Source organism: Capsicum annuum, unplaced genomic scaffold (assembly GCF_002878395.1).
Source record: "Capsicum annuum cultivar UCD-10X-F1 unplaced genomic scaffold, UCD10Xv1.1 ctg82879, whole genome shotgun sequence".
In the NCBI taxonomy this organism is placed as follows: Eukaryota; Viridiplantae; Streptophyta; class Magnoliopsida; order Solanales; family Solanaceae; genus Capsicum; species Capsicum annuum.
Genome location: NW_025893704.1, coordinates 33884 through 58122, shown reverse-complemented (window position 1 = coordinate 58122; position 24239 = coordinate 33884). Strand labels below are relative to the sequence as shown.

Below are 24239 nucleotides of genomic sequence, written 5' to 3'. Positions count from 1 at the left end.
TTTTGGTTGATATCTAAATCTGATTTTATCATAATTAGGTGGTATGTATCTCATTCTTCTAAATTTTAAATGGATTATTAATTTTGCTTCAATACTAGATATTAAGGTAATTAGGTAGGCTAATCTTTGTGGGTTTTCTTTTGTTTTATTTAGACTTATATATTTTGAATAATTACTAATTAGAGATTCTTTAATTTTTCTACAAGCTTCTCTGTTTTTAAATGGTCTTCTCATAATTAATTTAATCCAATCTAAATTCAAACATATATGCTACTGCTGTATTTTTTAAATAACTGGGCTCTGATACCATTTGCTTTCTGGTATCATATATGCTACAAATTCAAACATATATATATGGTATCAAAGCAGTAGCATATATCTAAATTCAAACATATACGCTACTTGAATTTGAAACTTTAATTTCAAAATCCAAAAGTCTACTATAATGCATTATTTTAATTTTATAAAAAATTTAAATTTGATTCATAAATTTATATTTTGTCAAAATAGATTCATAATTTTAAATTTTGTAAAATAGAAAGACTCACTCGATGTGAAGAGATTGTCTGTACCATATGATGAAATTATATTAAACTATTGCTAGTTATTACTATTGTTGATTTATTAGACTAATGAATTTTTGTAAAATTACGTATATTTGGAAGTTGTAATATTATGTAATCACAATTTTTATTTATAAAATTAGCATGTGGATATGTGATTTACTGATGTGGTCTTAAAATATTTTAATACCTTATTTATGAACTACAGAAAAATCAAAACTGCCCTTACTATTAGAAATGGTTCACAATGTTCCTTCTAGCTATTGAATCAAATTTATCCCCTACTTACACTTATAAAACAAAAAGCCCTCCTTCCGTCTAATGAAACAAATTTGCCTAAATTAACATCACACTTATGAGATATTTAATTAATTTTAGTTAAACACATGAACTTTATTTATTGATCCACAAAAAATTCTGACCCTACCCTAAAGACCGTCTGTTCATGACACAATCTAACAAAAAAATCATCCTAATTTTGGACAACTAAGTAGGAATATTATTTTTATTTTCATGGCGGAAAAGAGTAAAAAATACTCTTGAACAATCTGAAATGGAGCAAATATATCCTTCGTTGCTCAAAAATATCTCTCCGTTAAATATTTGACTCAAAAATATCTCTCTATCTAACAGAATGTCACCAGACATGCCACGTTGATAAAAAAGGCCACATGGTCAGTCTATATCAACGTCTGAAATTTCCCGTGTAATCCATCAGCCTAAGTTTTGCCCATTTAATTATTCGACCCGACTAAGCAAAAGACCCGACCCAATAGACAATTAGGAAAGGGCAAAAGATAGATCAGACCTTTCCAATAAAAATCGATGCACATCTAGGTGTGATTTTTAAAATACCACAACAATTAGAAGAACCTAGATGTGCATGATTTTTATACATCAACTGATTGGAGCATCTCTAGGGGGTCGAATCTGGAAAAAGAAGTGTTTTCTTATACCTGCTTTGCTTTTATCTTCTTGACCTTCTCATATTTTCAAATTTCAGGAATGCTTTCCATTATTTTTAACTCATACTTTAATGTCTTGATAAAATGCTCAACATCGTAGATATCTTGAAAACCACTGAGAATTAATAGAAATAAAGTTACATGCTATGACTCAGTTAATGGTAAAAACTCAAACTATTAAAATATTTGTGGGAATTACAAATCAATCAAAAGCAAGCTTGTGGGACTAAGTTAACGGTAACACGTACGAACTCTAACAAATATTTTGAGGAACTGTCTAAAATGAAGCAATATCATATTCAAGAGATGAAGTGTAATGAAAGGTCTGTTCTATTTTTTACCCTTTTCTAATTGTCTGTTGGATCGGATTTTTTGCTTATTGGGTTGGGTCGGATAATTAAATAGGCAAAACTTAGGCTGATGGATTAAATGGAGGATTTCCCACGTGGATGCTGAGATGGACTGACCATGTGGTCTTTTTTATCCACGGGACGTGTCTGGTGGCATTTCGTTAGATAGAAAATATTTTTGAGTCAAATATTTAACAGAGGAGTATTTTTGAGCCAAAAAATTAATGAAGGGTATTTTTGCTTCACTTCAAATAATTCACAAGTATTTTTGACCTTTTTCCATTCTCATGATATTGTTTTTACCCTTTTAGTTTTCCTCCGCGGAATCATACAAGTTTTCATCTGATGAAAAACATGCATGCCTCAAGTTGCATTTTTTTTTTGAGTCAATATTTCTTTCAATTTTTCTTCTGGATATACCACGTTGATATTTCACATAGAAAATTATAATCAAACGAGTACGAGATAATTTCCCAACCTTTAAGATCTGGAGATGGCTCATCTAATCTCCTAACCGTTCCGTCAATATATTTGAATTAATTGCTTCTTTGCCCCCAAGCCCGAGTCAGGGGTCTATCAGATATAACTTCTCTACTTCATGTGGGGTAATGATATGAACTATATACACTTTACTCTCCCGAGACCCCACCTTGTGGGAATACTTGGTATGTTGTTGTTGTTATTTGCCCTCAAGGAGCGGTCCTCATGGATTGTCATTAATGCATCATTTGTTATACCGTTAATGCATCATGCTATCCCCTTTCAACTGCACTTGTGTTTATCTAAATTGTAGGGTTGTCATTAAACGTTATACCGTAAGTTATACATACTCTTTCATTTGTTTGTTTTGTTTTCATTTTTGTCCCTACCATTGACACGTCAATTCGAGATCCTTATGGTTTGGGTCGACCTTGGCTTTGAACTTTGATACCATAGTAAACTGCAAGCAAATGACGAACAAGTATGGAAGAATTTGTCTATACATTAACAAGTAAATCCAACTAGTCCTAATAATTACGGAAAACTAGATAAATTGTACACATATGACATATTCACGCTAATTGATGCTAGGTTGGCATTCAGTCTTGACCTCAATCTTCTTTCCAGAACATGTAACAATTAAGAGCAAACGTAGAAGTTGATAAGAGTAACCTGTATTCAGACATTTATACGTCTAATATTACATTTTGCCGAACTGTTGTTACAATACTGGATCCACCCCTGCTACTATATGTATGAAAAGTGTGCATGGAAAATGGAGGGAAAATAGTGAAGAGAAAGAGAGACACTAAAATAAAAAGTGTACTCTTTTAAGAGAAAGTTCACTAATTCTCCCACATTGGTGGGAGAAGGGAACTTTGAAGTGTTTATAATAAGAAACACTTATTCCACAAAGAAAGTGAGGCAAGAACCAGGTGGTGCCTCGCGTCGTCGTTGTTGTTGCTCGCTTGGATTCGGTCAATGAGATTTATTTTTTTGGACAAAGTTTATTTGACAGAAATTTAATCCGAAAATACCAAAGGAAAAAACGCAACAATTTTTTTCTGTGTTTTGATCCTCCATTTATATGCATGCATGCAGTGGCAGAAACACTATTTTGAAATGCAGTACAGAAGCGAATTGATGCTTCGGAAGGGATGCAACCCTTCAACGAAATGACACACTGATTTATAAAAGACGTATTCTTTGGACGAACAGACATGATTTTTCAAAAAGGTTACACCTTTTAAGTGAACCATTGCCACCTTTCAGAAGGGGTATCTGATGGCTATAAAAACCTGTTTTCATCCACAGGTTTTGGTACAAAAATTTTCTAAAAATACAAACTCTTCTTGTCTTCAAAAACCATTCTATGTGATCAATTAAATCGTTGAGTGAGTTCGTTGAATCCAACAATTTGAGGTACCACTATTGTTCGGATTGAAGGTCATTTTATCCTGAGAGAAAGATTCCATAACCCCGGGTACAGTGAAGGGAGTTATTCCTTAAGGACACTTCGTGAAGTCGGGGGACTTGGCCTTAAAATTCTGTTTCATTTTTTTTCTGAAATTTAACATACTTGTTGGATAGATTATTTATAATCTTGTGTTGAAGGTGTTAAGGAACTTCGTCGGGGGACTTGATCTTAAAAATTCTGTTTCATCTTTTTTTTTTTCTTGAAATTTAACGTACTTCTTGGATAGATTATTTATAATCTTGTGTTGAAGGTGTTAAGGAACTTCATAAGTGTTCTTGTTTATACATAAACATGTGTTGAAGTTGTTGTGGCATTTATACAGATTCTTGTACCCAAAAAACGTTATAAATAACAATCTTAAGGAATAATCACTTTCGGAATCTGTATATCTTGTTTTTGGAGATTAAACTTTAAGCTTTCTACTCCGTTTGAACTTAACTAGTGATTTGAAGACATAAAATCTTCATTACAAGTTAAAGATCACTCGGTTGACGATTTGAAGTAATAAAAACTTCATCATTTAACTAAAACCAAGAAGTGTTTAAAGTTGCTGCAATTTTTAATAAGTATTTTGATATTCTAAAGGTACTGTCTTATGGTGACAAGAATAAGACGATTGATATTCAAATGCATGACGCTGCAATAACTGTGGGGGTAACTAGTATTGCCACATCAAGTCGCACGAGAGCTTCACCGGCGATGGCACCAGTGGAGAAATCCAAAAATTTTGCGGGTATTGACTTTAAGAGATGACAGCAGAAAATATTCTTCTACCTCACCACTCTTTGTCTTCAAAGGTTCTCGGTTGAGAAAGCTCCGGAGGTGCCCGAGGGAACCTCTGAAAAAGAATGCTTCATGATTGTGGAGGCTTGGATACACTTAGACTTCCTTTGCAGGAATTATATCTTGAGTGGTCTCCACGATGACCTTTACAATGTGTATAGCGGAACCAAGACTACAAAAACGTTATGGAGAGCGCTAGAACGGAAGTACAAGACGGAGGATGTCGGAACTAAAAAGTTCTTTGTTGCAAGATTTCTGGAGTACAAAATGATAGACAACAAGTCTGTTGTTTCACAAGTGCAGGAACTGCAAGTGATCATCCATGATCTCCTATCAGAAAGTATGATTTTGACAAATACCTGTGTTGAACAATTTAAATATGTTCTTAGTATTCACATGAACTTCATTGTAGGTTTGATTGTGAATGAAGCATTTCAAGTAGCAACAATAATAGAGAAGCTACCACCAATATGGAAAGACTTCAAAAACTACTTGAAACACAAACGTAAGAAGATGTCAGTCAAAGATCTGATTGTACAAATACGCATTGAAGAAGATAATAAGGCTGCGGAAAGAAGGTCAAGAGGTAATTCTTCAATGAGTAGAGCAAACACTGTAAAAGATGACCAAAAAAATTCCAAAAAACGAAAGAAAGCTGAAAATGAAAGCAATCAACCCAAGAAGAAATTCAAAGGAAAGTGTTTCAACTGTGGAAAGATTGGCCACAAGACTATGGATTGTCGTGCCCCAAAGAAAGGAAAGAAGAAGGACCAAGCAAATCTGGCTGAGTCTAAGAAAGAAATGGATGATCTATGTGCTATGCTTTCCGAATGTAACTTGGTGGGAAATCCTCGCGAATGGTGGATGGATTCTGGTGCCACCTACCATGTATATGCTAACAAGGGTTTGTTTTTGACGTTCGCTCCGGCTCAAGTAGAAGAAAAGATCTACATGGCAAACTCCGTTACGGCAAAAGTAGAAGGAACAGGAAAAGTGTGTTTGAAGATGACTTTTGGAAAAGTGTTGACACTTAACAATGTCTTGTATGTTCCAGAGTTACGTAAGAACTTGATTTCAATTTTATTTCTAGACAAGAACAGATTTAAATGTGTATTTGTCAGTAATGAATCCTCCAAAGAATGTGATAAATGATATCCAGAAAACTTTTGCTAATTTTTTTTGAAGTAGCAGTGAAGAAGGAAAACAAAAACATTGGGTGGCTTGGACCAAGATGTGCTTACCAGAAGTAGAAGGAGGTCTTGGATTTAGGAGCCTTCATGACATATCAAAAGCTCTTTTCTGTAAGTTGTAGTGGAACTTTAGAACCAAGAGTTCTATATGGAGAGAGTTCATGATGAATAAGTACTGCAGTAAGGTATATCCTAAAGAGGTAATGTGGAAGACATGAAGTGGGTCACAGATGTGGAAAAGGATGTTGATGGCAAGAGATTTGATAGGTTATCTGATCCTGTGGAAAATAAAGGGAGGGAATGCAAATGTGTGGTTTGATAACTGGACAGGATTAGGGGATTTATACTCCATTGTTGAGGAAAGTAGAGAATGGGATGATGACATTCAGAATATACAAGATTTATTCAGAGAAGGACAATGGGATGTGATCAAACTTCAGCAATTATTCTCAGAAGATATGGTGAATCACATATTCAAGAATGTTATTACTACACAGAATGATAGGGTGAAGAACAAGGCAGTATGTACTGTAGACACAAAGGGGATCTTCACAGTTAAATCAGCATGGCACTATGTCAGGCAGAAAGAGAATCCTATTGAATTATTCAAGGTGTGGATAAAAGGTCTACCTTTCAAGATCAGTTTTTTCATGTGGAAATTATAGAAAGGTAAGATTTCTGTGGATGATACATTTAAAAGATGGGGAATGGAAGGTCCTTTTATGTATTGGTGTTGTCAAAATCTAACACAAGAGACAGTGACCCATATGCTATTGGGGTCAAAATTTGCTAACAGGACTTGGTCCTATTTTTCTTCTTTTGCAGGTATTAACATACATGGAATGAGTCTGAAAAATGTAATATATGCATGGTGAAACACAAATGTGAAGGCAAGAGAGAAATTTTGTTACAGAGCAATTCCAGCTATGATAGTCTGGGAACTATGGAGAAGAAGGAATGCACTGAAGTATGACAGAAAAGGAGTTTCAGTAAATAGGATGATAATGCTGTTACAAGGCATCTTTGGATGTTGCTTAAAGTGAGAAAACCGGCACTTAACTTCAAAGGATATTGGCCAGGTATTATACAATAATTCATTTAGTTAAAGCCTTCTATCAGGGCTATATGTGTGGTGTGGGAATTACCAAAACCAGGATAGGTTAAGTACAACACAGATGGAGTCTCAAAGGGCAATCCAGGGAGAAGTTCGTGGGCTTTCTATTTAAGAGATGAGCAGGGAGATCTGATGCATGTAGCAAGAGCAGCTATTGATGATGTTACTAGTATAGAAGCAGAAGTAATTGCTATTTGGAATGCAGCTAAACATTGCAACAATTTAGGGCGAAGTAAAGTTATCATACAGACTGATTCATATGTGATGAAACAAATTCTAAACAGGGAATGGAAAATACCATGGAAAATAGAGGATATTATAAGGAAAATATGGAAATTGATTGAAAGCAATCAAGTGAAAATACTTTATACATACAGAGAAGGGAATCAGCTAGCGGACTTCCTAGCCAACATAGCAGTCGAGCATAATCAGTTCACATACACAACTTTTCACCAAATGCCTAGCATAGCTAGAAAGATTTTAAATAGTAATAAGTCTCAGATGTCTTATCTTAGGTTAACAGCTAAGCATCAGACTACAGACTGGACAGGCTAATATATTGTTGCTGTACAAAATGAAGAACAACTAAAAATAGATACTACTTAGCCTATGTCATCAGCCATCAAAAAGGTCTCTTAGTAAATTAGGGGCCTATGGTCAGATTAGCACAACATGCAGCTTGGGTTTATGGCATCATCAAAGATCCAGTGGGTCCAAACATCCATTTATCTTTCTCCCTTCAATATTTAATTCAAAAAAAAGATTAATATTTAGCAGGACAGATAATCTCAGCAAGGAAGATCTGGTAAGCTTACCTGGAATGATGTCCAGGACTAAGTGGACTTGACCCTATTTTAAGCACCAAAAACCACACCTCAGTACCGGAGATCTCAACTGTGGATGGAAAATGAAGATGAAATAAAGGTGATAAGCAAGAACATCAATCAATTTATGTTAAGAAAAAGAGGTGACTTACTTTTGAAGATGGATTTGTTACCAGATCTTTCTAATGAACCAAGGAACAACATTCACCACCTAAAGAAATAGAAGCTCGAGCTGCTGATTGAAAAAGAATGCCATGAGGAAGAAAGAAGAAGGTCAAGAGGTGGAGAGTACTGAATTGAGCTTCTTAGCTCATTTAGGAAACCCTACTTTTATTTATATGCTTTTGTCCTGAGCCAGTCTTATGGACCCTACTTCTTGATTTTTTTTTCTCTTGTGCGAATTTTAGGATGGGTTAGCCCATTCTTGTTTTGTTCTTATTTGATTATTAATAAAATACAAATTAAACGAAAAAAAAGTATATGTAGGAAAAGGCTACCTCAATGAGGACCTATTCAAAATGAATATAATGAATGTTGAAATCAATAAAAGTTCAATTTATTCTTACTTGCTTGAGTCTTATGATTTGTGGCATGAATGTTTAGGCCATGTTAACTATAAAACATTAGGAAAACTGATTAACTTAGAAGTTTTGCCAAACTTTGAGTGCAATAAATCAAAGTGCCAAACTTGTGTGGAATCAAAGTATGCTAAGCATCCGTATAAGTCCGTTGAAAGGAATTCCAATCTCGTAGAATTAATCTATACGGACATTTGTGATATGAAGTCAGCACCATCACGTGGTGAGAAAAAGTATTTCATAATTTTTATTGACGATTGCACTAGATATTGTTATGTCTATTTGCTAAACAGTAAGGATGAAGCAATAGATACGTTTAGGCAATATAAAATTGAAGTTGAAAATCAGTTAGAGAAAAACGATAAAAACTATAAGAAGTGATAGGGGCAGAGAATATGAATCTCCCTTCGCCAAAATATGTGTAGAGAATAGAATTACGACCCTGTATTCACCTCAATCCAATGGAATTGAGGAAAGGAAAAAACAAACTTTGAAGGAAATAATGAATGTCTTACTTATAAGTTCAGGTTTACCGTAAAACTTATAGGGGGGAGGCTATCCTTAAAGCCAACCGAATACTCAATAGAGTTTCCCATAGTAAGACACAATCAATTTCTTATGAAAAATGAAAAGGAAGGAAACCCAACTTGAAATATTTCAAAGTGTAGGGGTGTCTAGCAAAGGTCCAAGTTCTTATGCCTAAAAAGGTTAAGATAGGACCTAAGATGGTGGACTGTGTGTTCATAGGAAATGCTAAAAGTAGTAAAGCATGTCGATTTTTGGTTCATAAATCCGAACATCCGAATATTAATAAAAATACAGTAATTAAATCAGATAATGCTAAATTCTTTGAAAATATTTATCCGTATAAAACTAGACATGAACAGTCTAGTGAAAGGTCTATACGACCTTGAGATGAACCAAGTGAGAATGTTCATAATGATGAGAATCCAATACATAGTACACGTAAAAGTATGTCAACCTCGTTTGGATCTGATTTTATAACATTTTTCTTAGAAAATGAGCCTCAAACATTTAAGGAAAAGATGGCGTCTTCGAACTCATCTTTTGGAAAAGAGGCAATCGATAGTGAGATTGATTCAATCTTAAGCAACCATACGTGGGAGTTGGTTGATCTTCCTCCAGGAAACCAACCTTTAGGATCTAAATGGATCTTCAAAAGGAAAATAAAAGCGGATGATACTATTGACAAATACAGGAAAGACTTGTAGTAAAAGGCTTCAAACAAAAAGAAGGTCTTAATTACTTTGATACATCTCGACGGTAACAAGGATAACGTTGATTCGAATGTTAATTGCCTTGGCGGCGGTATATGGTCTTGAAATTCATCAAATAGATGTGAAAACCTTATTCCTAATTGGAGAAAGAAATTTACATGGAACAACCTGAGGGTTTTGTGGTTCCAGGATAAAAAAATAAGGTGTGTAAACTTGTTAAGTCACTTTATGGACTAAAATAAGCACCTAAGCAATGGTATGCAAAGTTTGACCAAACCATGTTGGTAAACAAATTCAAAATTAATGAATGTGATAAATGTGTTTATATTAAAGACACTTCAAATCATCAAGTCATTGTGTGTTTATATGTGGATGATATGTTGATCATCAGTAGAGTTATTTCAGACATAAATGCAACGAAACAAATGCTCGAGAGAAAGTTTGATAAGAAAGACCTTGGAGTTGCGGATATGATCTTAGGGATAAAAATCCATAGAACTCCACAAGGGTTGGCATTGTCACAGTCTCATTCATCTAAAAGGTACTTGATAAATTCAAGTATATAGAATTTGGTATTGCCAAGACTCCATTGGATATGAGCTTTGCACTTTGAAAGAATGAAGGTGAAAGTGACTCACAATTAGAGTACGCAAGAGTATTAGGATGTTTAATATATATAATGAACTGTACACGACCAGACAAAGCATGCACTATAAGTAAGTTGATTTGGTACACGAGTAATCCTAATAAAACTCATTGGATGGCAATGAAAAGAGTTTTGGGGTATCTTAAATACACTCAAGACTACACTTTGCATTATAATAAATATCCCGCAGTACTTGAAAGATATAGTGATGCAAATTGGATCACCAGATCAAACGAAGTAAAATCCACGAGTGGATATGTATTTACTATCGATTGAGGAGCAGTCTCTTGGAAATCATCCAAACAGACTTGTATTACTCGCTCTACAATGGAATCTGAATTTAGCGCATTGGATAAAGCGGGTGAAGAAGGAAAATGGCTTCAAAATTTCTTGGAAGATATCCCTTACTGTCCTAAACCAGTGGCACCAATATGTATACACTGTGATATCCAAGCGGCAATAGGTAGGGCAGGGAGCATGATGTACAACGGTAAATCTTGTCACATAAGATGGAGACATAATATTGTTAGAAAACTTCTCTCTAGTGGAATTATCACTGTTGACTATGTGAAGTCAAAGGATAATGTGTCGAATCCACTTACAAAAGGCCTATCTAGAGAAGGAATTAAGAGAACATCCAAGGGAATGGGTTTAAGGCCTAGGACAAGTCAGCATGATAGTAACTCTACCTAGCAGACTGGAGATCCCAAGAGATAGGTTCAAGGAGATCAAACAAAGTTGTGTCTGACAGGTTCAACATTGTAAAATACCTAACTTATTCTCATGATGTAGACAATGCTTAGTAAACAAGGATAAGACTTATGGTGTGGAGTCTTTTAATGATTATCTAAATTTGATAGATTTGACCAAATAATTTAATCTATAGGATTGAACGTTTAGAAATCAGCTATATAAGGGCAAAGTGGAAGCAGCTTCAAGGAGAATGTTAGTAAAGGCCTATTCTCTAAGCTCTCATGAAATTGAGATGTGTTCATGGCTGAAAAGAATAAAACCGTGAAAACCATAAACGGTAAAAGGCTAGTTGTGTGACATGTGTTGTCTAGGTGTACATTAAATCTCGATGGTTCAAAGATATCAAATCTACCGATTGACCGAGTGCATTCGATGCATGTTCACTACGGAAAGTTTAAAGGGAAACCCACTTATTCAGATGCAATCAGTCTTTGCTTGATGATCACATACTTGTCCGTAAAATTTTATGAAAAATAGCAATTTCCCATTCATGTGAGGGATTGTTGGGTTTAATATGTATGAAAAGTGTGAATGAAAAATAGAGAAAAAATAGTGGAGAGAAAGAGAGACACTAAAATGGAAAGTGTACTCTTTTAAGGAAAAGTTCACTAATTCTCCCACATTGGCGGGAGAAGGGAACTTTGAAGTGTTTATAATAAGAAGCACTTACTCCATATGGATAGTAAGGGAAGAACAAGGTGGTGCCTCGCGCCGTCGTCGTCGCTCGCTCGGCTTCGGCTTTGGCCGATTCGGATTTGGATTCGAAAAATGATCGATCAATGAGATCTATCTTTTTGGACAAAGTTTATTTGACAAAACTTTAATCCAAAAATACTAAAGGAAAAAGCGCAACAAATTTTTCCTGTGTTTTGATCCTCCATTTATATGCATGCATGCAGTGGCGGAAACACTGTTTCGAAATGCAGTACAGAAGCGAATTGATGCTTCGGAAGGGATGCAACCCTTCAACTAAATGACACATTGATTCATGAAATGGTATGCCAGTTCGGAAAAGATGCATTCTTTGGATGAACAAACATGATTTTTCAGAAAGGTTACACCTTTTAAGTGAACCATTGCCACCTTTCAGAAGGGGTATCTGATGGCTATAAAAACCTGCTTTCATCCACAGGTTTTGGTACGAAAATTTTCTGAAAATACAAACTCTTCTTGTCTTCAAAAAACATTCTGTGTGATCAATCAAATTGTTGAGTGAGTTCGTTGAATCAAATAATTTGAGGTACCGCTATTGTTCGGATTGAAGGCCATTTTATGCTGGGAGGAAGATTTCATAACCTCGGGTATAGTGAGGGGAATTATTCGTTAAGGACACTCCGCGAAGTCAGGGGACTTGACCTTAAAATTCTGTTTAATCTTTTTTCTGAAATTTAACATACTTCTTGGATAGATTATTTATAATCTTGTGTTGAATGTGTTAAGAAACTTCATAAGTTCTTGTTTATACATGAACTTGTGTTGAAGTTGTTGTGGCATTTATACAGATTATTATACCCGAAAAACATTATAAATAACACTATATATATCAAAATTATATCCTGCATGGGCCACTGCTAATGAGTAGAAGTTTCAGCCGCCTGAATTAGCCTTCTCTAGAAGTCGTTTGTCCATGTAAGAGTCATTGAATGTGAAGAAACGTACAAAGCCAAGTGGCAAAAACTAATTAGCACACTCAATCTTAGTCCTATCAATTCATAATAATGTCTCAATGATATGTCATACGTGTTAGTAATTGCAAAAGTCACCATCATGTAACTTCCTTCTCCAAATATTTCAAAATTTTCCGTATAAATAGACAATTTAGGTACTCAAGTTTCATCCACAAAAATTGAATCTATTATACTAAGTTCCATCAAGAAAATGTGGTTTACTTTTCTTCCCATCTCCCATTGCTTTTATTCACTCTTGTCCAACTAATTGTTATCCAAAACCATTTGTTTTGCGTTGCTGATCCTATTGATGTTTTCACTCCAGTACCTATTAGCCAAAGCAATTTCCAAATTCAAAAGCCTTATGATGTGCCTGTGAATCAAAGGTATTCCTTCATTGATGGAGTTCACAGATGTTGGGTTTTCAAGACTGACAAACCTCATACTACCACTAGCCAAACAAAACCCCGTACTGAAATTCGTATAACGGTAAAGTTATCAATTACTTGTGTATCGATTTAATTTCAAGTTAGTTGTGGTCGGTTATATTGTTTTAAGTTACAATAATTACATATGGTTTTCCTATATGACTAATTAAGAGTTAGCAAGAAATTGAGGTCGGTTATATTTTTTTATGGTGATTTTTTTATATGCTTTTAAATATTTTAACTTGTTAATTATTGTGATTTATAATAGTACTTTTTTTAAGTAATTTTTAAAGGAAAGTCCTTTTGGGCACAATTTTTTGGTCATAATTTGGCCACAATAAAAAAAGTTATGTTCACATTATGAACTAGTTAACTTTTGAACATTTTTATCCTTTTACTTTAAAAATTAAATAACTTTTGTCTATTTGAAAAAAAAAGGTAATATAGTATTTTTATTATTGTGGTCAAATTTTTGTGGCCATACTATCCTTTAATAAATATGTAATGTTTATTTTAAAAACTTGAAAATTTCATATCCGAATTCACAGTCAAATTAAAGAGCTTGACTCTCGAAATCTGAATGGTGTCCCATAACTTGAGACAAAGGGACACGAGTATTAATTTTAAGGATTAATTGATTTATTTATTAATGTTTTATAGGGGCACGATTATTCTTCGGGTGTTTAGCAATTTGAGGCAAATGGTTATGTCCCAAGTGGTTCATCTGGTGTGTGAATAATGCAAGTATTTGGAGCATCACCATCAGCCACAACTTTAATGCGAGTTTACAACGAAAACCTCTATTGCTATAGAGAAAAAGTGATTGAATCGAACATTTATAAGAGATGGTTCAGATTAAATGTGATTCATGATGTTTGTGCAAGTAAATTGAAGGTTTATATTAATGGAGTTCTCAAGCATGAAGCATCAGGAAGAGGTGGAGATCATCATTATTTTATGTTTGGAGTTTATGGACAGGATAATGAGTCTGATCGTATGGAGTCTCGTTGGAGGGGTTAAGCTTTACAAGAAATAAGCTTAATTAATCTTGTTTATGTTACGTTTAATTAAAAAAATTATATGATGTATTAGACAAATCATTCGTCATCTTCATAGCTTTATGAGCATGAGGTTGACTTGAATAAGTTAAAATAAATGAAACAAGCTTTAATTAATCTTGCATGCTATCTTTTACCACCTTTTATGCAGTATAGTTAGAGATAACAAAATTAACTTATGAAATCACAATTAATCTGCCCATGCCATCTAAGTTTTGGCTAATTATTGACCAGTCATTCGCACAAATACCCTTATTTCAGAGTACGGTGGTCTTTAAGTTTGTCCCTCGAAAGTTTTCAGCGAAAGGTATATCAGCTTTAAGTTGCAAAATTGAAGATATATTTGAACTTTTTCCCAAAAATAAAAAATAAACCCATTAATTTTTATACCTTAAGCTTCGGTATTCGTTTTTGATAGGAATAGTGACAGGCAGGGTGACCTTTATACAGGGGCGTCGTTCAATATCATTTACTCACAAAAACGTTTTCTTACATATGTTTGTGTAAATATATTTTTCTGAAAATAATATGTATATATACACAATCACGCGCAGTTAAAAAGAGGCAAGAGGTTCAATTGAATTCTCTTGGCTAAAAAATCTATGTAAATAGAGTAAAAATAATTTTTTGGGTTAGATTCTATTAATATACATGACTAAGCTGAGAAAATTTAAGGAAAGGTGTCTTTTAAGTCGGAAATAAAGAATTGGTCACACTGGCCAATAGATAGGGTCAAACAGCATTAGGAAATTTGATTAAGTTAATTATGGACTTGATTAATATTTTCAAAACTTTCTAATCTTTTAAAAAATACAAATCAACCCAACTCACACCCCTCTTCAATCCAAATCAACCTCTCTCTCCAACTTCTCTTAACTCTCTCCCAACCAACAGTTTTGCAAAATTTCTCACTTCAACCCCCGACGTTCCTTTTTGACTTTCAACCGTCAATCGACGTTAAGACTTCTCCGACGACAACAACTTCGAGTTCTTCGTCGTCCCATTTTCTTTTTCACAGGTAAAAAATTATGAAGAAACAGAGGAACTTGAGTCAACTACTCTTCTAATATTGAAATGTGGACCGAATAAAACTCTAATTTCTGGCATGAAAATCTGATGCAACAGGTGAACAATCTAACAAATCATTCATCTGTTGCGACAGACAACTCTTCTATTTAGAAGAAATCTAAACAATATTGATCCAACAGATAATTGATTAGTGATCTGTTTTTGTTCTTTCCAATGGTTTACTCTTCATTTTGCAACAGATTAGTGACTGTTTTTATTCTTTCCAATGATTTACTCATCCGTTGCAATAGATCGATTATATGTTGCAACAGATAACATACCTAGTACAATATATTAGGGATCTATTTTTATTCTTTTCGACGGTTTATTCATCTGTTGCAATAGGTCGGTTATATATTGCAACAGATAACATATCTGGTGCAACAGATTAGTGATCTTTTTTTATGATTTTCAATGGATTACTCATCCGTTGCAACGGGTCGGTTATATGTTGCATCAGATAAAATACCAGGTGCAACAGATTAGTGTTGTTTTTATTGTTTCCACGGATTACTTTATCTTTTCAATCCCCCAAGGAAGCAGTAAGTCTAATTCTAATCAAGTTTTTATTTTAATTAATGATTAAATAATTTCATCCTCATTCTTAATATATGTACCGATTTATTTTAGATTGTTCATCCGTGGCTTGTTTCGACCAACCGAGAGTTGAAGATGCTATTTTTTCTTACTTTACGATTTGTGCAGACTTTATCGGACCCTATGGTCGTTGATGGAATAAAAATGAAATTTTTTGGAGCAACAACCATCATAAGAAAAATAATTTTGGAGGGTGGGGCTAATGATGCTCCTCTTACAGTTTTTGAAATAACAAGCCGTTATCATTAAAATTATAATGGTTATACAGATTTTTCTCCAGATTTTGCCGCATCTAGCGAATGTTCTTCATCCAAATATCAAGACTGCAAGGAGAAACACGATGGAGTGATTAATTCTATTAATGCACTAACTGCTTCTGTAAAGGAAATGACATCTAAGAGGGGTGTCATTCCATCAAAGAGGATTTCATATCCAGACACTCCACTAGAGATTAAGGCGGCTAAGAGGGGAAGGAAAGACAATTCCAAGGCATCATCAATCATTAAAAAAAAAAAGCAAGATTGCAACGCCTCTGTCTTTGTCTTGTACCGATGTTCAGTATGCACGGGCCACAGGAGAGCAGCATGAGCTGAAGAAGGTGAATGTACATCATCTATTCCAAAAAATAAACAGGCACATATCTATTTCAACAGATGATACATCTGCTGAAAATTATCAAACAGATATAAACAACTGTTGCAACTATTGTCTAACCTGTTGCATCATATTCGTTATCTGTTTCAACAGATGAGTCTTATGTTGCAACAGATGGGTCATCTGTTCAAAATTATCGTACTGCTCTAATTTACCTATTTGAATTTATCCCAACAGATAATCCATCTGATGCAACATAAGACTCATCTGTTGTAACAGGTGGACAATCTGTTGTATATCTCTACTTAGCATTGACAATTCTAGCTTTTCAGGTAGATGTCACATAGAAGCTACTACCGAAGAGCATAATATCACAGTTGATAATCCATCAACTGCTTTCAAAGAAGAAGAAAAAGTGGAGCCTTTCAATTTAGAACGGAAGAATTATCCGTTTGAAGGGTTCAACATCTCGGATGAGGCTCTAAAAAAACTAACACAGTTGATCAACGACTATTCAGAATGGATTGCCAATAGGCTATTAAAGCATCATGCCGGTAGGTACATAAATCAATTTTATAGATATTGGTTTATACAATTCTTGTTGTAAGAATCTGACATTAACACATATAAATCATCATGTAGAAAATAAAATGACGAGCGCTACATAGTGAATGAATCGAGTCTTGGTTTTGATATGTTCAACTTTGTTGTTGCATATCCCAGAATAAAGAATTAGTTTTATTTGATGTCACAGCCCCAAACTTGCTGGAATGATGAGGTTTAAATGTCATACATATTACTATTAATTAATACTTTATTTAATTGCATCTGCGTATTGATTTTTTTGTCACGTAATCCAAAATATTTGATAATATGTGCAGCACATCGATGTCATTTTTTACTACCTCCAAAAGAAGGCCAAGTTACAAACACAAGAACAATACAGATACACAACAAGCAATTATTTGTACAAAGTTTACATTAATAATGCCTACGATAGGTATTGTCAACAGCAGTCGAAAGTTTTCCGAAATGAGGAATGCTTAATCAACATCATCAAAGATTTTAGCATTTCGACTGGCTTACCTTGGTATTTGGTCGATGAAGTGTACATCCCAATCCATTGGGTATTGGCTGTCATCGTTCTAAAAGAGAGACACATCCGAGTTTATAACTCGATGTTGCAAAGGAGATATTTTGGGTCGTCGTCTGAGATACAAAAACTGATCAAAATATTGCCTACTTACCTTGATATGAGTGGTTTTTTGGACCAAAAGGTTTGTACTGATTGGTCGACGATTGAAGCATACTGGGATAAAATGGCTAATCCATTTGATGTACAATATGTTGAAGGAATTGCTCAACAAACCATTGGTAGCCTGTAATTTTAAGTGTAATGATTTATTTTTATTTCACAAATTTCACAACACTTGCATGAACTATAAGATATGGATTATCTGTTTTTTATAATGCAGGGATTGTGGTCCTTTTGTTGCCGCCTATGCCGAGTATTTGAGCGATGGATTACAAGTACCAAATGATGGACTTGATGCTGGATTACTCCAAAAAAGATATGCTGCTCTTTTAGGGAAATACGGAGAAGTGAAAGCTCAGAAGCCGTACGCAACCGACGTTAAAGATCCATGATGACCAAAGTCGAATTCCGTAGCACCGGATGAAGACTTGTCCATATTGATTAGATCTTTATAGCTTGAGTCCGTCATTGTAATAATCTATCCTCCTTGGTTTAACTTGTTGATTTATTTGTAGAGTAGATCGTTTGTACCCATAATGATTTTTTTTACATTTCATTTATTTGTTAAGTTATTTCATGTAATTTTTGAAGGCTTTGATTTATTTTATTTTGTCTATGAATATAATTAATCCTTATTTTGAACATTTTAATTGAAATGGAGTAATAGATTCAAATATCGCAAAAGGTAATACATCTGCTGCAATACACGACATATCTTATCAGACAGATTTAGACATATATTGCAATACGTAGGTCATCTGTTGAAAATTATATAACAGGTCGTTCTACTTTTTTTATTTTCTTCAATAGATTACCGATCAATTGTAACAGATAGATTATATGTTGCAATAGATCGTATATCTGTTGAGACAGATAGACTGAGAACATCTGCATAACGCAACAGATGACCAACGTATTGCAATATATGTCTAAATCTGTCTGATAAGATATGTCGTGTATTGCAGCAGATGTATTACCTTTTGCGATATTTGAATCTATTACTCCATTTCAATTAAAATGTTCAAAATAAGGATTAATTATATTCATAGACAAAATAAAATAAATCAAAGCCTTCAAAAATTACATGAAATAACTTAACAAATAAATGAAATGTAAAAAAAATCATTATGGGTACAAACGATCTACTCTACAAATAAATCAACAAGTTAAACCAAGGAGGATAGATTATTACAATGACGGACTCAAGCTATAAAGATCTAATCAATATGGACAAGTCTTCATCCGGTGCTACGGAATTCGACTTTGGTCATCATGGATCTTTAACGTCGGTTGCGTACGGCTTCTGAGCTTTCACTTCTCCGTATTTCCCTAAAAGAGCAGCATATCTTTTTTGGAGTAATCCAGCATCAAGTCCATCATTTGGTACTTGTAATCCATCGCTCAAATACTCGGCATAGGCGGCAACAAAAGGACCACAATCCCTGCATTATAAAAAACAGATAATCCATATCTTATAGTTCATGCAAGTGTTGTGAAATTTGTGAAATAAAAATAAATCATTACACTTAAAATTACAGGCTACCAATGGTTTGTTGAGCAATTCCTTCAACATATTGTACATCAAATGGATTAGCCATTTTATCCCAGTATGCTTCAATCGTCGACCAATCAGTACAAACCTTTTGGTCCAAAAAACCACTCATATCAAGGTAAGTAGGCAATATTTTGATCAGTTTTTGTATCTCAGACGACGACCCAAAATATCTCCTTTGCAACATCGAGTTATAAACTCGGATGTGTCTCTCTTTTAGAACGATGACAGCCAATACCCAATGGATTGGGATGTACACTTCATCGACCAAATACCAAGGTAAGCCAGTCGAAATGCTAAAATCTTTGATGATGTTGATTAAGCATTCCTCATTTCGGAAAACTTTCGACTGCTGTTGACAATACCTATCGTAGGCATTATTAATGTAAACTTTGTACAAATAATTGCTTGTTGTGTATCTGTATTGTTCTTGTGTTTGTAACTTGGCCTTCTTTTGGAGGTAGTAAAAAATGACATCGATGTGCTGCACATATTATCAAATATTTTGGATTACGTGACAAAAAAATCAATACGCAGATGCAATTAAATAAAGTATTAATTAATAGTAATATGTATGACATTTAAACCTCATCATTCCAGCAAGTTTGGGGCTGTGACATCAAATAAAACTAATTCTTTATTCTGGGATATGCAACAACAAAGTTGAACATATCAAAACCAAGACTCGATTCATTCACTATGTAGCGCTCGTCATTTTATTTTCTACATGATGATTTATATGTGTTAATGTCAGATTCTTACAACAAGAATTGTATAAACCAATATCTATAAAATTGATTTATGTACCTACCGGCATGATGCTTTAATAGCCTATTGGCAATCCATTCTGAATAGTCGTTGATCAACTGTGTTAGTTTTTTTAGAGCCTCATCCGAGATGTTGAACCCTTCAAACGGATAATTCTTCCGTTCTCCTAAATTGAAAGGCTCCACTTTTTCTTCTTCTTTGAAAGCAGTTGATGGATTATCAACTGTGATATTATGCTCTTCGGTAGTAGCTTCTATGTGACATCTACCTGAAAAGCTAGAATTGTCAATGCTAAGTAGAGATATACAACAGATTGTCCACCTGTTACAACAGATGAGTCTTATGTTGCATCAGATGGATTATCTGTTGGGATAAATTCAAATAGGTAAATTAGAGCAGTACGATAATTTTGAACAGATGACCCATCTGTTGCAACATAAGACTCATCTGTTGAAACAGATAACGAATATGATGCAACAGGTTAGACAATAGTTGCAACAGTTGTTTATATCTGTTTGATAATTTTCAGCAGATGTATCATCTGTTGAAATAGATATGTGCCTGTTTATTTTTTGGAATAGATGATGTACATTCACCTTCTTCAGCTCATGCTGCTCTCCTGTGGCCCGTGCATACTGAACATCGGTACAAGACAAAGACAGAGGCGTTGCAATCTTGCTTTTTTTTTTTAATGATTGATGATGCCTTGGAATTGTCTTTCCTTCCCCTCTTAGCCGCCTTAATCTCTAGTGGAGTGTCTGGATATGAAATCCTCTTTGATGGAATGACACCCCTCTTAGATGTCATTTCCTTTACAGAAGCAGTTAGTGCATTAATAGAATTAATCACTCCATCGTGTTTCTCCTTGCAGTCTTGATATTTGGATGAAGAACATTCGCTAGATGCGGCAAAATCTGGAGAAAAATCTGTATAACCATTATAATTTTAATGATAACGGCTTGTTATTTCAAAAACTGTAAGAGGAGCATCATTAGCCCCACCCTCCAAAATTATTTTTCTTATGATGGTTGTTGCTCCAAAAAATTTCATTTTTATTCCATCAACGACCATAGGGTCCGATAAAGTCTGCACAAATCGTAAAGTAAGAAAAAATAGCATCTTCAACTCTCGGTTGGTCGAAACAAGCCACGGATGAACAATCTAAAATAAATCGGTACATATATTAAGAATGAGGATGAAATTATTTAATCATTAATTAAAATAAAAACTTGATTAGAATTAGACTTACTGCTTCCTTGGGGGATTGAAAAGATAAAGTAATCCGTGGAAACAATAAAAACAACACTAATCTGTTGCACCTGGTATTTTATCTGATGCAACATATAACCGACCCGTTGCAACGGATGAGTAATCCATTGAAAATCATAAAAAAAGATCACTAATCTGTTGCACCAGATATGTTATCTGTTGCAATATATAACCGACCTATTGCAACAGATGAATAAACCGTCGAAAAGAATAAAAATAGATCCCTAATATATTGTACTAGGTATGTTATCTGTTGCAACATATAATCGATCTATTGCAACGGATGAGTAAATCATTGGAAAGAATAAAAACAGTCACTAATCTGTTGCAAAATGAAGAGTAAACCATTGGAAAGAACAAAAACAGATCACTAATCAATTATCTGTTGGATCAATATTGTTTAGATTTCTTCTAAATAGAAGAGTTGTCTGTCGCAACAGATGAATGATTTGTTAGATTGTTCACCTGTTGCATCAGATTTTCATGCCAGAAATTAGAGTTTTATTCGGTCCACATTTCAATATTAGAAGAGTAGTTGACTCAAGTTCCTCTGTTTCTTCATAATTTTTTACCTGTGAAAAAGAAAATGGGACGACGAAGAACTCGAAGTTGTTGTCGTCGGAGAAGTCTTAACGTCGATTGACGGTTGAAAGTCAAAAAGGAACGTCGGGGGTTGAAGTGAGAAATTTTGCAAAACTGTTGGTTGGGAGAGAGTTAAGAGAAGTTGGAGAGAGAGGTTGATTTGGATTGAAGAGGGGTGTGAGTTGGGTTGATTTGTATTTTTTAAAAGATTAGAAAGTTTTGAAAATATTAATCAAGTCCATAATTAACTTAATCAAATTTCCTAATGCTGTTTGACCCTATCTATTGGCCAGTGTGACCAATTCTTTATTTCCGACTTAAAAGACACCTTTCCTTAAATTTTCTCAGCTTAGTCATGTATATTAATAGAATCTAACCCAAAAAATTATTTTTACTCTATTTACATAGATTTTTTAGCCAAGAGAATTCAATTGAACCTCTTGCCTCTTTTTAACTGCGCGTGATTGTGTATATATACATATTATTTTCAGAAAAATATATTTACACAAACATATGTAAGAAAACGTTTTTGTGAGTAAATGATATTGAACGACGCCCCTGTATAAAGGTCACCCTGCCTGTCACTATTCCTATCAAAAACGAATACCGAAGCTTAAGGTATAAAAATTAATGGGTTTATTTTTTATTTTTGGGAAAAAGTTCAAATATATCTTCAATTTTGCAACTTAAAGCTGATATACCTTTCGCTGAAAACTTTCGAGGGACAAACTTAAAGACCACCGTACTCTGAAATAAGGGTATTTGTGCGAATGACTGGTCAATAATTAGCCAAAACTTAGATGGCATGGGCAGATTAATTGTGATTTCATAAGTTAATTTTGTTATCTCTAACTATACTGCATAAAAGGTGGTAAAAGATAGCATGCAAGATTAATTAAAGCTTGTTTCATTTATTTTAACTTATTCAAGTCAACCTCATGCTCATAAAGCTATGAAGATGACGAATGATTTGTCTAATACATCATATAATTTTTTTAATTAAACGTAACATAAACAAGATTAATTAAGCTTATTTCTTGTAAAGCTTAACCCCTCCAACGAGACTCCATACGATCAGACTCATTATCCTGTCCATAAACTCCAAACATAAAATAATGATGATCTCCACCTCTTCCTGATGCTTCATGCTTGAGAACTCCATTAATATAAACCTTCAATTTACTTGCACAAACATCATGAATCACATTTAATCTGAACCATCTCTTATAAATGTTCGATTCAATCACTTTTTCTCTATAGCAATAGAGGTTTTCGTTGTAAACTCGCATTAAAGTTGTGGCTGATGGTGATGCTCCAAATACTTGCATTATTCACACACCAGATGAACCACTTGGGACATAACCATTTGCCTCAAATTGCTAAACACCCGAAGAATAATCGTGCCCCTATAAAACATTAATAAATAAATCAATTAATCCTTAAAATTAATACTCGTGTCCCTTTGTCTCAAGTTATGGGACACCATTCAGATTTCGAGAGTCAAGCTCTTTAATTTGACTGTGAATTCGGATATGAAATTTTCAAGTTTTTAAAATAAACATTACATATTTATTAAAGGATAGTATGGCCACAAAAATTTGACCACAATAATAAAAATACTATATTACCTTTTTTTTTCAAATAGACAAAAGTTATTTAATTTTTAAAGTAAAAGGATAAAAATGTTCAAAAGTTAACTAGTTCATAATGTGAACATAACTTTTTTTATTGTGGCCAAATTATGACCAAAAAATTGTGCCCAAAAGGACTTTCCTTTAAAAATTACTTAAAAAAAGTACTATTATAAATCACAATAATTAACAAGTTAAAATATTTAAAAGCATATAAAAAAATCACCATAAAAAAATATAACCGACCTCAATTTCTTGCTAACTCTTAATTAGTCATATAGGAAAACCATATGTAATTATTGTAACTTAAAACAATATAACCGACCACAACTAACTTGAAATTAAATCGATACACAAGTAATTGATAACTTTACCGTTATACGAATTTCAGTACGGGGTTTTGTTTGGCTAGTGGTAGTATGAGGTTTGTCAGTCTTGAAAACCCAACATCTGTGAACTCCATCAATGAAGGAATACCTTTGATTCACAGGCACATCATAAGGCTTTTGAATTTGGAAATTGCTTTGGCTAATAGGTACTGGAGTGAAAACATCAATAGGATCAGCAACGCAAAACAAATGGTTTTGGATAACAATTAGTTGGACAAGAGTGAATAAAAGCAATGGGAGATGGGAAGAAAAGTAAACCACATTTTCTTGATGGAACTTAGTATAATAGATTCAATTTTTGTGGATGAAACTTGAGTACCTAAATTGTCTATTTATACGGAAAATTTTGAAATATTTGGAGAAGGAAGTTACATGATGGTGACTTTTGCAATTACTAACACGTATGACATATCATTGAGA

The 24239-nt window shown here is 34.0% G+C and overlaps 2 pseudogenes; one reads left to right on the top strand and one right to left on the bottom strand.

The window, feature by feature from the left end:
• Positions 1 to 12811: 12811 nt before the first annotated feature.
• LOC124895541 lies at positions 12812 to 14236 on the top strand (annotated as a pseudogene).
• An 8449-nt stretch (positions 14237 to 22685) lies between these two features.
• LOC107849294 lies at positions 22686 to 24110 on the bottom strand (annotated as a pseudogene).
• Positions 24111 to 24239: the final 129 nt, after the last annotated feature.